The 12014-nt window shown below is 43.9% G+C and overlaps 1 protein-coding gene across 12 annotated transcripts in view; it reads right to left on the bottom strand.

Annotated features, from left to right (window-relative positions):
* Positions 1–12014, bottom strand: part of AGAP1 (ArfGAP with GTPase domain, ankyrin repeat and PH domain 1) — a 634886-nt gene that overhangs the window by 112373 nt on the left and 510499 nt on the right. The window lies entirely within an intron of this gene.

Below are 12014 nucleotides of genomic sequence, written 5' to 3'. Positions count from 1 at the left end.
GCCAAATATTAGGAGCATGTCAAATCAAGAGACCCTGATTATGAGCAGTTCATGCCTATGTGTTGCAGAAGGTAGGTTTTAAAACCAAGAGCTGTTAAAAGTGAAGTTGTCTTCCCCAGACAGATTTTGATCCAGGCAATACCTACAGCAGCAAAACTCTAGTGCCATTCTGCTGTCCTGCAGGGAGGAGTCTATTCTCTTTGACACTTGGGGGACTTGTGGCTCTAAAAGGAGCTCCTAGGAACCAGAAGAGCAAATGCCACCTCAGGTTCTCAGGAGAAAGGACAAAACGCCAAGTCACTGACAGTGGGATGCTGCGTTCGGAAGAGAACCAATTTAACAACGGCGCAGCAGGCCCACCACTCAGGCTGCGTGCAGTGCCTGGCTGGCTCACTGAGATGGGACCCCCACCCTCCAGAGACACATTCTCCACCCCACCAGGCCCCTACCCTCCCAACCATCAACTCAGAAATGCTGACATCTGTGGCAGGGAAGACATCGACTTGAGGCGTTCTCTCCGCCCCTCAGGAGACATTTTATAAAAACCCAAGAGTTAAACAGGGTGGCTCAAGTCTTCAGGCAAATGGCAGGGAAAGGCACAGCCCCAGGTCACAGGGCAGAGGGCTTGGCCTGCCATGCAGGCAGATGGAACGGAATGTTTAGTGGCGGTCACTGTCATTCACCTTCTGAAGAAGGGGTCTCACAGGACCGTCTGTCTCTCTCAACTTCCACAGGCAAGAAGAGAAACCAGTGCAGGCTCCCACTGGGCTGTGTGTGGCCGTTTGTTTAATGCAGGCGAGCAGCACCTATCTGGGATGGGCAGGCCTTTACCCTTCCAGAGGCACGTCTTAAGCCTGCAAAGCAGGCAGCCAGGCTGGCCCTCTGGTTCCCAAGGCATGAGTTGGCCAACGGTCAGCTCCCTAATCAACCCCAACGTGTTCCTGACTTATGACAGGTTAACTCTTCTTGCCTGCTGTAGTGTTTGAGCCAAAATTCTCCATTTCAAACAGTACAGTTCAGGCTGTGGTTGTAGGTTCTGCGTGTGCGCCAAGTTCTGGTGGCCAGAAAATGACCCAGGGTGGTGACTAGGCCCCTGGGATGAGTTATGTTGCAGAAATGAATCTCAAGTGCTTCTAAGTACACTGGATTTCTTTGTAGAGACAACACAAAACACACGCGAGAAACCTGAGCCTTTAAGGAAGCAAATAAAATTCTGCGATAAAGCAGATATTTAGGATGCAAATTTTACATTATTCACAAGGAAAAACTAGCTGTGATTTAGTTGCCTCTTGATTTAAAGTGATATTAACTTGTTATAACTAAACACATCTAACAATTCCTTTGCATTGTGAAAATCAACAAATAGGCCAGGTCCTCACGTCTGTAATCCCAGCACTTTGGGAGGCTGAGGTGGGCGGATCACTTGAGGACAGAAGTTCGAGACCAGCCTGGCCAACATGGCAAAACACCGTCTCTACTAAAAATACAAAAATTAGCTGGGCATGATGGGGCACGCCTATAATCCCAGCTACTCTGGAGGCGGAGGTTGCGGTGAGCTGAGATCGTACCACTGCACTCCAGCCTGGGCGACAGTGAGAGATTCTGTCTCAAAAGAAGAAGAAGAAGAAGAAGAAGAAAAAGAAGAAGAAGAAGAAGAAGAAGAAGAAGAAGAATATAGTAAGAAACAACCTCTAAACTAGCAGGCATCTGCAGTTTTACAGGATACAGGTCTACATTTAATTTTTCACAAGTGAAGACTTCTTTATGTCTATACCTTCAGGTTTCTTCACTATCTATAAGGTCCTACCTAAGTATCTGTCTCAGGTAACTCCAAACCTGGGAAAAGGATCTTCAGGTACCCACTGGTACAAATACCATGCATGAGGAACAAAGGAAACCAAATCTGTCCCGGGTCTTAAATGTTTGCTTTAGAAATGCTTGATGGATACGTACCAGGGGCCCCAGGCATAATGATGCAGAATTAGGCACGGACTTAATTTTTAACTGCTGCAGCTCTGGTGTCTGGGACAGTATTTCGCAAGTTCCAGAAAGAGGTAGCCATGAGGAGACTGCACTCCTCAGAGTACAACCTACCTCCTTTGGCAACATTTACATATAAATAGGCAGAATGGAGGCTGGGCACCCCTCGGGAGGGGAGGGATGCCGGAGTGCAGGAGGCCTCTTTCCTCGCCCGCTTTATGCCTTGCATTTTTCACACTCCGCTCTCCCGTTACCACAGGATGTATAAGCAGGAAGTGAACTTGCAGCCTGGCTTTCTATTAACCTATTGATGAAATAATCCATTTTAATGTGCAAAATGTCGTGCCTGTTTCTTCCCCTTAAACAAATGGACGTTTTCTGGCTGCTACCAAGGTCCCGATACGTGCATTGGTCTCTGGGGGCATTGATTGCTCTAAGTTCCCTTGTTTAGAAGCTTCTCAACGAGAAAATACAGTCCTATTATCATCAATAACACCTCAGGTTATGCCGGATGCTGCTGCCTGGAATCACTTCCAGGGGCTACGGAGACACTGTGCCACATGGAACCAGGAAGCTACGAGCTGATGTTTGGTGCCACCCGGCCACTGCCCATCACTGGCAGCCTCCCTCTGGTCTCAGGCCTTTGGAATAAAAGGTGATTCTCGGGGACTTCAGGGGGTCTAGCAATACACTAAACTTTCTGGGTCTTTATTTTAATTAAAATTTTTAGTAAAATTCCTTTTCTACTTTCAGGAATACAGCTTCTTCCTCTTAAACACAGGCTAACTTATTTTGATTTTGTTACTAATGTTATTTCTCACAAAACCTATTATTCTAATATCAAAATTTCACCTGTTATTGAACAAAAAAGCAGCAGGATGTGAGCATTCCGTTAGTGTTTTCCATTCTGCTATTTTGCTTGCTGCATAAGCAAAAGTCTCTTTCGTAAACAGAGTTTCACAATGCCTCCCATAGCTATGTAAGCAGCAGGATGTCTCAGCACTGTCTTACACGTTTAAAAACACATACGCAAATCTCAATGGACATGAAATCCCACAAGTATAATTTCAGATGTGCTACAAACTGACTGTCAGCTCCAGTGTAGACAGTGAGATTGATCTCTTCTCACTTCAGTCTGCAAATTAAATGGAACTTTCTGAGCTCTAATCTGGGTAGGCAGAACAGTCAGTGGGCCTGGGGAGAGAATGCCACTCGTGGGAGGACAGCACTGTCCCCACAATGGTGCCAAAACGTGAACCGTGAACTCAGGTGAAACACAAGGGTGCTACATGCGGGTATCACAGCAAGAGGTAAACAAGGGAATCACTGCTGACTGCTGGGAATTTAAAACACAGATGGAAAACTCATCATCGTGCTGGCTGGAATGTATTTTTTCTTTATATTTTCTTTTTTCATTTTTTTGAGACGGAGTCTTGCACTGTTGCCCAGGCTGGAGTGCAGTGGCGCGATCTCAGCTCACTGCAAGCTCCGCCTCCCGGGTTCACGCCATTCTCCTGCCTCAGCCGCCCGAGTAGCTGGGACCACGGGTGCCTGCCACCACGCCCGGCTAATTCTTTGTACTTTTTTAGTGTATTTTCTAAGGATTAAAAGGATCAAAGCTTTGAAAAACTCAGGTTAAGACAATGCAGAGAGACTCACTCCCAAACTCTAACACAAAATGTTTATTTACCCTTGCGTAATATAACAACGGTATTAATTTTCCTGAAAATACACACAAAGCGCTCCTGTTGAGGAACACCGAAGGCCTTAGTAAACTGAATTCATAAGGCAGTCTTTGAATTACAAAGCGACATTAAGATCACTGTGGCACCTTCTGGTACCACAATCCTAACGTGCACAAAGTGTGCTGATGTCTACACTGGCTATGTATGTACTTTCTATGTCTTCAGGTTGGCAGATGGGATGGGTGTCACTCCACTCGTGAGGGTCTCACGTGGTGCACACCAGAGTGATGCATTTAAAGAAGAAAGCGTGATAGAAACTTTAACTCACAGAACATTTCTTAAGGCATCTGATAGTTATAAACAGCAAACCTTGTGTCTGGATGACCAAACGAGGCCTGGCAGAATATACTCAGCCCCTTGTAATTACTAACAGACAGTCACGAGCTTTTCAAAGACAGACAGAAGGGGAAAGTGCGCAGCTTACTACATCTTTCTACTAAGTTAGAGTAGCTGGAATCATTTAGCGTTAACAGCTCCCAATTATTACACCTCTCCTTACTTTTAGAAGCTACAGCTTTTCATCTGGGTTCCTGCGACATGAGGGACTTCAATTTTTATTTTGAAATAAAATTTGTTAATTTGTTTCTTTAAAAGTTTTTTTTTTTACTAACACATGTGAATGCCTGAAAACTTATCACTGAGACTTTAAACTTAACTGAAAACTTAAAACTGAGACTCTTTTGACTGGCTCTTTATAAGCAGAATAAAAATATTCTTTAGTCTGCTGGCATGCTCAAATGAGCAGGATTTTATTCCAAACTCTTCCTCCATCATTGTACCAGGAAACCACAGGCTTATTAATGTCACCTCTGGTCTCCTCCTGACAGCACTCTTTGTTGATCAGATAAATATTCCTCAGATAGCTGATTAAAAAATGATGCAGCGCCGAGGCTGTGTGTCCAAGGCGCGTCAGCCATGTTGGACGTCCAAGTGTGCATGAATTACATCCTGGCGTGAACCGAGCAGGGCCGGCTAAATGAGGCACGCTGCAGCCCTCAGAATCAATTATGAGAACTAATAGGATCTTTTTACCTCCATGGAGGAAGGGGCTGGGTTGAAGAGGTGTGCCACTCATTTCTAACAATGTCTTGTCTCCGAATGAAACAAATAGCCCTCTCTATTCATACAAGAGAGAGTAAATTTGTACCTCTAAGAAAAGTCAAATGATCACCTTGTCAGACAGCACTACTCTCTGTCCACATCAGACACGTATTAATTTATTTTAAAAGCCGCCATCAGTATAAATGCCACTGTTGCAGAGGGGAGCGTCTCTGCTCCTCGGAGTGCTTCAGGCTGACTGCGGCACCAGGATCCTTTACACAAAGATCATCCCCCAGGAACCTCGGCAGGTATGAGCGGATTCTGCTGTGGTTTTGTGTCACTTCCAGTTTAGTGCGCCCGGTATCCCGTGATCTTTTGTCCGTGGCAATTTCATTGTGAGGTTAGAGATTGGGGATTTCTTTTGTGCTGGCCATTTGAACGTTCATTTGCTCAACAAGACGGTGTAAATGTTCTGTTCTCTTATAAAAAGGCAGTGGATTTCTTTTTTTCATAAGATGCAACCCAGAAGATTCTTCCACTATGTGAACTCACTACTTTAGCTGTGAAGGGGCTTGACATGATGGCCGCTTCCTAGCGGAGACCTCACAGAGAAGGAGTCATGTTGAAACATCAGTTCAAAGGGCCTTTGAAAGGATTAAACAAAACCCGAGGCCAAGCAAATATATAGGACACATGTTCAGGAAGGAAAATAACTTTGCCGTGATCAGTTTCTTGCAAGGCCAACAGTCTTTGTAATTTGGAGCCACAAAACACAGAAGATAAAACACCTAACTAAGTAAAACTCATGAAATAAAGTCATCAATCTCCAATTATGGAATTTTAATCTGGTTCCCAATAACTCACAGTGGCTCTTTCCTTACAGCAAATACGATTTTCACATTGGTGGCTTCTTTCAACCTCTTACTCTGTGAAAACCGCCAAGGGCTTCTACATAGTGGGCTAACGTAGGTGCACACGGGAAAGACCATCAAACTGGGAAAATAAAAACGAAGCATGACCTCCAGGATATGCAATAAAACCAGAAGTTCCAATTAGGTAGAGAGTTGGTTTTCCCTTTGGCCTAGAAACACGCAGAAGTGGAGATCAAGGGTACAGGTGCACCCCAAATCCACTGGGTATTTCAGTACAACACCGAGAGTGTAAGTTGTCACAGGGACTGAAAAGAAGTGAGTTGAAGTAGAATATACCTTCATGATAAATTTCTAATGTAGACTTTTTGTTTTGCACATTGTCAGATGAACATGAGAAATGCATCAGTGAAAAACAGAAACTTCTCTCCCTGTTTTCACGGAGTGCCTGTTCATTTTGCAAAAGAAAGGCTTTTTTGGAGGATGGCTTGTCAGGGAACTGACACTGAGGTTACATGGCTCCTGGGCTTCCCCTATTTCTGGGTATATGACAACAGCATGAGAACAGAAACCGACGAGGCCTTGGGTGTCGCTGGGCCCCAGCCAGCATCATGAGGCATCCCCTGCCTGGAAAATAACTTTACCGTGATCAGTTTTATTTTCTAGGTCTAGTTATTTAGCTGCACAGTGTTACATGCACTCCAACCATAACATATGTTAGGACTGAATACTTGGCAATCAAAATTGAAAACACACACACAGCAAACCAAATTCTCACTTAGAAAAAAATAAGGTTCAAATTAGTTTTTCAAAACCAAATGATGTGTGGAGTAAAATGCACCTCTTTCTTGTGAGATTTGTTCAGTGGTGGTCACACAATTGTGTATGTTGAGCAGCACTGGTGCCTGGGAGCAGCCGCAGGTCCCCTGACTTATGCCCCTTCTCACATCCCCTCTCTAAGGACTGGCTCGCTGCTCTGTGAAGCGGAGAGCAGGCTGGGGGCCGGTGATGCCGAGATGGGAAGGCTGGTGAGGAGGGGCCACCTTAGCCCTCCTGAGACAGAAATGAGTGATAATGGGAAACATTCATCTCTGTTTTCCCTCATCCCTTTCTTCTTTTTAATCTCCTCTAACAGAATATATTGCAGGCCTTTTGGTTCTCTTTTTTTTTCTTAAACACAAAATCTTTTTCAAAAATTCAAAAAAAATTGTTTTTTAATAAAACTCCAAATTGTGTTATCATATTTCAAAGGCAATGGCCAGTTCAAGCAACTAATCAAAGGTATAATTATGTAATGACTGCTGCTTGTGCTCTCACGCAGGGCCATAATTGAGGGGCTGTGATCGCTGGACCACCAGCCTCCACAATGGCAAACAACCACCCTTCTTGAAGTATTTGATCTGCCATCTTTGTAGTTGAGTTCTGACAACTACAGCGGGTGAAATGATACACTTCAGGGTTATCCAGTCAATCATGCTCCTCTTATGTGTAAGCCATCTGAACTGAAGACTGGTGAAAATATCTACTAGAGATAATTTTAGCTTTTCCATTTAAGGACTTCTCTGGAAATTCCCAAAAGTATCCTGACGTGTGGCTTGAGAAATCATGAAAATCATAAGATACATGGCATTTATTCAGTCAATCAAGCATTAATACAAACATCAGAGTGGAAAAGCAAAAGAAGAATTCCCAACTTCGGGATCTTCTTGCTATTATGGAAATACCTTCCTTTAAACACTCACAGATTTCCTCCCATAAAACTGCTTTGACCTTAACTTCACAACTTTTTCAGCAGGCTCTTTGGTTACTGTGAATGAGTAAACAAGGTCATTATTAATCTGGGAGGGCCTGAAAAAGCACTGCAGGGCTAACACAACAACGGAATAAAAAAGTCTCATTTCTTTCATTTAAAATTAAATACATCAACTTCATTCAGGTTTCAGCAAGAACTCACTGGAAGACTAATATTATGGCAGAAGCAAAGTTAATTTTATGTTAGTTTAATATTAAGAATAAGCCATGGCTAATCTACCTTTTCCATTTTTCCTTTAAAGTTCACATCTGTACACACATACAACTATCACATTGTAAGCGTAACTCCAACAGAGACCTGTACTACTTTTTAATGTAAAGTATTATGTTTCCATAGTTTTCCAATCTGTCTCTTATAACAGTTGCATCATGGAGGTAGTATAACATAGTTGTAGCCATTCCTTATGTTAAAACACTTAGTTATTTCCAATTTTATGCCAGTAAGAATATGAAATCTGTTAAATATAGATACAGATGGTTACATATAGAAATATTTGTAGATATATATGCATATGCAGGTTAGTATACACACATTTCGTTCTTTACTCTGTTGGCCAAGAGAACCAAGAAATGGCACCCCAGAAGCAATGAGCACTCCTAGCTCCAAGACACTGGTTTCTAATACCATTCTCCAGTAAAAGGAACCAGAGCTCTTTGGGAAACAGCCAATTCTAAGATTGTGGCAGGAAAGATACAAAATGCACCTTGTACTGACAGAAAGGAAGGAAAGTGCTCAAACAAAAGAAAACCCACAGAGATGGGGTGTAGGGCAAAGGGCGCGGGAGCAGCCAGAAGAGCCCCCAGGAGCCACAGGTGGGATAATCTGAGCCACGGCAGTATTGGACAGCAGCCTAGAATACAAAATAAATATTCACAAGTCCATATGAACACAAATAGACAATTGAATATATTCATAAACGGGGGAGAGAGACAAATCTCCCCTGCAAAAGAATTCCAAATAATTTACATAGACACCCCGCCCTCAAGGACAGGGGGTCTAACGCCCGACTCCTTAAGTGCACAGTTACTTCCTTCCAACACTTCAGTATGGGCTGGGGAGGGGCACAATGACTTTACAGCAGAATAACTTGACAGACACTACCTCAAGTCAAAGGATCAAGGTCAACATCAGCAGCCATAAATAAAGTTGATGGTATATACCCTTGACAGGACAGGATGGAAACAGCACTTCACCCTGTGGTCTTTCTCCACAAAACTCGTAACTCCAGACGAAACCTGAGAAAAGCATTGCACGAATTCCAGTAGAGGGACTCCTGTCATGCACCTGGCCCAGCATGCCTCAAGACCTTCAAGGTCATCAAAGACAAGAAAAGTCTGAGATAATGTCCCAGCCAAGAGAAGGCTAAGGAGACATGGCAACGGAATAGAATTTGGATCCTGGAACAGAGACAGGGCATGAGGTTAAAGCTAAAGAGATGCAAATAAAGTATGGACTTTAATAAAAATGTATCAATATTGACTCATTAACTGTAAGAAATGTACCATACTAATGAAAGAGGTAAATTAACAGGGGAGAGAGTGGGCATGGTGGCTCATACCTATAATTCCAGCACTTTGGGAGGCTGAGGTGGGTGGATCATTTGAGGTCAGGAGTTTGAGACCAGCCTGGCCAACATGGTGAAACACCGTTTCTAACAAAAATAAAAAAATTAGCCAGCGGCACACTCCTGTAGTCCCAGCTATTTGGGAGGCTGAGGGACAAGAATTGCTTGAGTCTGGGAGGCGGAGGTTGCAAGAAACAAGATTGCGCCATTGTACTCCAGCCTGGGTGACAGAGTGAGACCCTGTCACAAAAACAAACAAACAAAAACCAAAACACACACACACACACAAAACATGGGAAACTTGTCAGGGGGAAGTGGTGGGAAGCCTATGGAAATAACCTATAATATCTCCTCAATTTTTCTAAAAGTCTAAAGCTTTCGTAGAAAACAAAGTCTATCAAATACACTCTAATAAGCATCTTGAACAGGAATATTATTTTTTCTTCCATTCATTTTAGTTGTTTCCATAGAATAAAATGCCAAGAGTAACACTGCCAAATTAAAGGCTAGAAGTATTTGATAGCTTGGAGTACATACAGAGAAAACTATTATCTCATCACAATATATCATTTCTTCTCCTAAATTTTACAAATTAATGACAATTTGAAATCTTACTGTGGCACACACACTATATGTCACATTTGCTACTGAACTGCTTAACAACTCGAAAGCCTGCCCCAACTGGCATTCAGTTGTGACTGAAAGAAGTACTATTGAATTTATGATTGTGAAGATGGCTTTCAAAGTATGTTTGCTAACTAATCTTCTTCGGAGGCAATAATTTACCAATGCCAGTTCTTCCGGATGCTGTGCTGTCTCCTTATATTTTATTTGGAATTGTGGGAGGAGGTTATAGCCTCCTGCTGCTCTTTGGGGTAGACCAGCTGTTCCCACACAGACGCAGAACACTGCTTGAAATTATTATTTTTGCTTTTAACAGATTACAACGTATGCTTGAACCATGTTCCAGCTAATTTTCAGGATTCGCTTTTAATGATCAGAAATGAGCTTTGGCCCACTGGGAAAAAAAGTTTGTGCTTATGTTGAATGTGGATCCCAGTTTCTAATCAGCACACTAACATCATCTTTTTAATAACAATGACAAAGTTTGGTAAAGCTGGAGACTTGGGTCACGCTAAGCTGGCTTTGTGAAATTCACCGAGGCACATCTGTCGTCACTGATCTCCCCTGGGAAGCTCTGAACTCAGGAATGGTCTCAAGACCCCCAACTGCTACAGTCAGGAGACAAAATGAGCATCTTTCCTGAGACAGGAAAAACAGTGACAAAGTTACACAGGAGGAGGGTTTGCAGTCACCCAGGCATCCAGAATATACTGTCCTAAATAGGAATATTGGGGGCACAAGATATGAGGTGCCCATTGGCTATTTTCACCAAAGCTCATTGCACCTGTAAAAGCCCTAAGTGAGTTGCCAGAAGAAGGAATACTAAACCACCCATTCCACAGAGCCACGGAGTCCAGGGGCTGACTTTTTTATGCATCAATCTATACCATATATGTATTATTTAGGGGTTTTCTCATATTTTTTCATTTTAAATTCTTTGGGAAAAAAGTTACATATTTACAGATAGTGTAGGACATGCAAACTTCCAGAAAAAAAAAAAAGTGGTAGGACAGCAGTGACCCCTCCACAGTGACCTGCACGCAGGCCGTGTCAGGTTTCAGTGGGGTTAATGACTGAATTTGATCAGTGTGGAAGTGCCCAGCAGGTCCTCCTCTCAGCACTGCCAGGTGCACAGCCAGAAAAAGAACAGGAGCAAATCCAAGGGAGAGTGTGGGGTGGAGGGAGCTCGGATGTGGGACTTAAGGTCACCCCATGTGGGCAGCAGCGGCCCAGGGGGGCTGCGGGTGACTCTGGGCTCTGGGCCATGGGTCTCTTGTCTGTGCTCAGAGTTCACCTCCATCCCAGCGTGGCCATGAGGATGTGCGACCACACACAGAGGCGGGGTAAAATCTTGGTGCCTTGGTGTGGGCCAGCATCCTCCCCTGCTGCGTGAGGTCAAGGCCCTCCAAAGGACAAAGACCCATGAAAAGAAAGCATCCTGGGCTGGGCGTGGTGGCTCACTCTTGTAATCCTGGCACTTTGGGAGGCTGAGGCAGGCAGATCACCTGAGGCCAGGAGTTCGAGACCAGCCTGGGCAACACGGCAAAACCCCGTCTCTACTAAAAATACAAAAATTAGCTGGGCGTGGTGGCATGTGCCTGTAGTCCCAGCTACTTGGGGGGTTGAGGCACAAGAACTGCTTGAACCTGGGAGGCAGAGGCTGCAGTAAGAGCTGAGATCGTGCCACTGTACTCCAGCCTGGGCAACAGAGTAAGACTCTGTTGGCACACAGTGGGCGAATACGTGAGTAATTTTCTAACTGACTTCTGTGTTAGTTCTGTGGTTCCTGAGTCCTCTTTTTCTCGGTGAGCAAAACAAGAGCTGGGTGCAGAGCAGGTGTCTCATGGCTATGCCTGGAACCCAGCGACCCCGGCCCTCCTGTTCACACACAAACTTCACCTTAGGAGACTTGGTCATTTTTCAAACCACACTTAACTTGAGCACATACTGAATTCAATGCAAGAAATCTATAAATATTTATATTTATAGAAATCTATAACGAATTGCACTTCTGAAACTTTTGGTAAAATTCAATACTTCTATGAAATCTTGCTTTTCAGGGGGACGCTCACAGTCCTGCCCATCTCTGTGTCCCCCCTTTAAATGTTTAAGTGTCCTGTATTCATCCAGGAGGGACAAGAAGACGCAGAGTTCCACTCTCAAAGGCCAAAGACTGCCAATGAACAGGAATGCATGAAGTAATTCTTTCCAAGGCCTTCTACAAGGGCAGCCAGTGACCCCCTCATGAGAGGGAGCGACATTACTTGTTAACATATTTGTTTCATGTCTCTTTTGTCAGAAAATCAGGATTCGCTTATGAAAACACACAGCCTCTCCCCTACTCACACATGTGCACATGTGTGTGCACGGATACATGG

This window comes from Pongo pygmaeus, chromosome 11 (assembly GCF_028885625.2).
Source record: "Pongo pygmaeus isolate AG05252 chromosome 11, NHGRI_mPonPyg2-v2.0_pri, whole genome shotgun sequence".
NCBI lineage: Eukaryota > Metazoa > Chordata > Mammalia > Primates > Hominidae > Pongo > Pongo pygmaeus.
The sequence above is the reverse complement of the archived record's forward strand: the minus strand, read 5'-3'. Positions and strand labels throughout refer to the sequence as shown.